Source organism: Uranotaenia lowii, chromosome 2 (genome assembly GCF_029784155.1).
Source record: "Uranotaenia lowii strain MFRU-FL chromosome 2, ASM2978415v1, whole genome shotgun sequence".
In the NCBI taxonomy this organism is placed as follows: Eukaryota; Metazoa; Arthropoda; class Insecta; order Diptera; family Culicidae; genus Uranotaenia; species Uranotaenia lowii.
The window spans coordinates 360,980,908-360,985,459 of record NC_073692.1 but is presented as its reverse complement, the minus strand read 5'-3'; positions in this window follow the sequence as shown (position 1 = coordinate 360,985,459).

Sequence of the window (4,552 nt, the reverse complement as noted above, 5' to 3'; positions counted from 1 at the left end):
GTAGAATTCCCGGTTTTGATATAACAACCTGCCGAATCTACGTTAACTAATTTACCCAAATCAACACGCATACAAAAATCGTAGAAAATAAAATATCAAATCATGCTATCGTTTTGATCTCACTTTTGTGAACTGTGGGAACAAATTTTCTTATTTAGCTGTCATGGAAAATTCAACATCTAACAGTGCTTTATTTTGCAGGTGGTTTGCTTTCAATTTTCAACATATTGATCTGGAAGAATATAACACCAAGTAAACAATGCTCATTTTGACATTGATAACTGATTTTGGTTGTTGATTTTCTTTTTGACAGTCTTTACCACAATGTTATTTCATTTCCAAAATTCTCTTCAGGATTGACAATTTCTTCGATTTCCTTAGCTTAGCCAGAAGAAAAACTCTCGTTTATAGAGGATTTATATTTTCATTTATAGAGGTTTTCTTGACAAAAAGTGACAAAAAATAATAAATAAAAAGTGATGTCCATTTTAGTAAGAAAATCTTAAGATTATGAAATTTATAGACGAATAGAAAGTTAGAACTTCTAACTAAGAAGCAATGAAAGGCGAAAATGAGCGGGTAGATTCTATTAGAAGCATCATCATCACATACCAAATTTTTCGTTCGGCATTCCGCTCGTTTTCACCAACTTTTTTTTCTTCTAACTTTCTATCCGTCTATAAAATTTCATAATTCAAAGATTTTCTTAATAAAAAGGACATCACTTTCCTCTGATAAGGCCGGTAAATTAAGTAACAAACATAAATTACGGTGATTAATCTCTTCATGTAATAAAAAAAGTTACAGAAAAAATACAAAAAAATACAAAAAAAAACTCCAAAAAGACAATAACTACAAAAATGACAACTTAAACTAAATTTATAAACAATAATTAAAATGACACAACAGAATTCGAAATAATCCAAATAAATAGTAATATCAAAATAAACCATTTTTGAACTTTACGAAAGTTTAAAAAGAAAGTGACGTTTTTTTTATTTTTGAATACATTTATTTTATTTTATTTACCATACTTGACAATTTTGTCATTTTTGTCGTTTTTTTTTATCTAGTCCCAAACTTGATGTCAATCTTTATTAATTTTTTTTAAATATGATTTGTTAATTATATTAAGACCATGCACTAACCATGTACTTTACCATGTATGGGACAATGGGGAATCATGGGCCAGTTTTTTTCGATGTTCCATAACTTCTTTATTATAAAAGATAAAATGAAAATAAAAAATGGTATGGTTTTCTACATTTTCAAGGTATCATAAGGTTTTTTTTCAAATTTTTAATAAATTATTTTCCCCAAATTCTGACTGTTTGAAAAAAAGCAATATTTTTTGGATTTTGAAAAATGGAGAATCGGGGGCCACCAAATCCAAACTGATCAAATAACATGCAAAGTGTATGAATTGACCCAAAACTGTGATTTCCTAATTCATTTCGTTATTTTAAAGCAATTTCAGATGATGAAATAAAAAAGAGAGCTGTGTATGATCGAAAAGATTCTAAAACCTGGCTTGCGAACGTTTTGGCCAAATTTCTTATATAGGATTGTCAAAATATTTTTCATAACTCTTCATTTGGCATAAGAAAACTTTACAGATAGGTAAAACGTATTTTAAGTTCTGAATGTGTATAAAAACATAAAAATATATGTGGTTAAAGATGTGTGGCCCACGATTCCCCACAAGGTATGATTTGCAAATTGGTTGCGTTTGTTGTACTTATTGATGTTTCATCAAAAATTCCTTTTCCACGTGAAAGATCATGACAAAATTAGGATCATAAGCGTATGAACATATTTTTGTTATGCACTTTAGGTTCCCCATCGATGAAATTAGCGGGTGTTTTTTAATTATGTTAGTAAATTTTTCTATTTTTTTTTTTAGCTTGATAAATAAAAGAAGCATATGATGCGTATTTCAATTAACAACATATAGAAATATATGCTCACGTAAAGCAACGACGATGACAGTTGGTTTGAGATTTTTATTTCAACACACATCTGAGATATTCAAAGTGGCCCACGTTTCCCCATGGCTCACGATACCCCACTCTCCCCTACCATGTACTAACCTGATCTCTTACATGTTTTTTGATCGGAATTTAGATTTTATATTGTTTATTCGATTATGGAAATTTATTGCAGATTGTAGTAAACCCCAACATGCTATGTCCTTCAAACTTAATGTTTTCTATAATCGTTTTATCTGTTGTTTTGTATGAATTATGCTTTTAAAATGCGGTTATTAAGTTTTACTTAAAAAATGCTCTACTTTAAAGAATGGATGACACATTTTGAATATTTTCAAGCTGGTTTTTGAAAAACCGTGTCAATTTCTTATAGAATTAAAAACATAAGATCTTACTTGGTGGGGAGGGGGGTTTCGAAAAATCTTACTTCGTCTTACCATTTGAAAATTTCCAAAATCGTGCTTACGTAATTAGTGAACGGCCCCTTACATCCTTCATCAACATGCACTCGCTATGAAGAAACTATCATCATCTTTGAAGGAAGTCTTGGACGAAAACGTAAAAATAATCAACTTTATTGAGGCTCAACCAAAAAATTCAAGGTTATTCAACTACTACTACTACTATTCAAGGCAACTACTTCTCGCCTGTTTGAATTTAGATCGGAAGTCAGAGCGTTTTTGAGCTACAATAATTTGGCATTAGGGGTAAGACTGAATGATGATCAGTGGCTCGTTAGGTTGGCTTATTTGGATGACTTTTTTTTTTTTTGTAAAGTGAATGACTTCAGTCTTTCAATGCAAGGTAAAGGAAAAACAATCTTCGATTAAAACGGCAAAATCATGACCATCAAGAGAAAAATCAAATTTTGGCAGGATCGCTCAAAAGCTAAACCTGGACAGCTTTTCAAATTTGAGTAGCATTCAATCAGAAATAATCTCGAAGTTATCACAAATTTCGAAGAATTATGACAATCACAACACGTTGATAAATTTATTTATGTATTCCTTGGTGTAAACTTAAACTAACAGGCCCACGTGTCTAATGAAGTCATTTTCAATTACAATTACAATGTTTTGCCGCATGATTCGTTTGACAGCTTCCAGCAAAACAAAACTTATTCTTCTGCCGTTTTCCACAACTTATCTCTGCGAGTCTGGGTTTTTCGCATATCTCTCAATAAAGACAAAATACCGATTCCGACTAAAGTCGGAACCAGACTGTAGGATACGGACGAGTTATAATGTATTTGAAACAAAAAAAGAATCAAAAAATGGTGATGCTACATGGGTCAGATAACTTGAAAATAAATGATTCTGATTCCTTTAAATAGATATATATATTGATATATATATATATATATATATATATATATATATATATATATATATATATATATATATATATATATATATATATATATATATATATATATATATATATATATATATATATATATATATATATATATATATATATATATATATATATATATATATATATATATATATATATATATATATATATATATATATATATATATATATATATATATATATATATATATATATATATATATATATATATATATATATATATATATATATATATATATATATATATATATATATATATATATATATATATATATATATATATATATATATATATATAATCAACGGAAGGAAACTCAATTACTTCTGTAGCCTTGAAAATTCGTTAGTAAACTGATTTTTTCGGCGCTCGTTTTTGTATACAAAAACGAGCGCCGAAAAAATCAGTTTACTAACGAATTTTCAAGGCTAAAGAAGTAATTGAGTTTCCTTCCGTTGATTAATGCAAAGAATCCGACACAGACGTCAGGCTACAACTGAAACAAACTTAACCAAACTTGTTACAGCTTGAAAAATCAAAGAAAGCGTATTTGTACTATTAAAATCAATAATTTTTAAAGACACTTACTTTTACATACATACATACATACATACATACATACATACATACATACATACAAGACTATTCATTTTATTGGCTACAATGACAAGACACATCTTATTTAAACGATAAATATCATCAAATTTTCAAGACTCGGGTTTTCATTCTTTCAAAAACTTAGGTGCTCCGCCAAAATTTTTGGTTTTAAAAAGTGCTCCGCCGAGCTAATGATCTGAAAACCCCTGTAATAGAGGTTTAAGTCGTGTTTTAAACAATAAAACGGATAACATGAGGTTTGGAGTTGATTTGTGGTAGATTTTTCAGGCCAATTCCTTAACATAACATTAAAAAGTACCAGTTTTTTTTTTAAACTGGTCCCGAAAAGTTGATTTTCGCAACATAAAAAAATAAAGGTGACGTTTGAGATATTTCTAAGTTATTTTTCATCGAAACGAAAATTTCGATTTTTCCTTTGGTCCCCCCTTTGGTGGTTGTTCAGGGTAAAAAATCGAAACTTTGAGCTCTTTGAGGTACCCCTAAATCAAGTCCGATTGTGCTGAAATTTGGCACAGGTCAGTTTTTACGGCAAATCTAAAAAATGTATATTTTTGGTCTGTTTTTGGAATTCA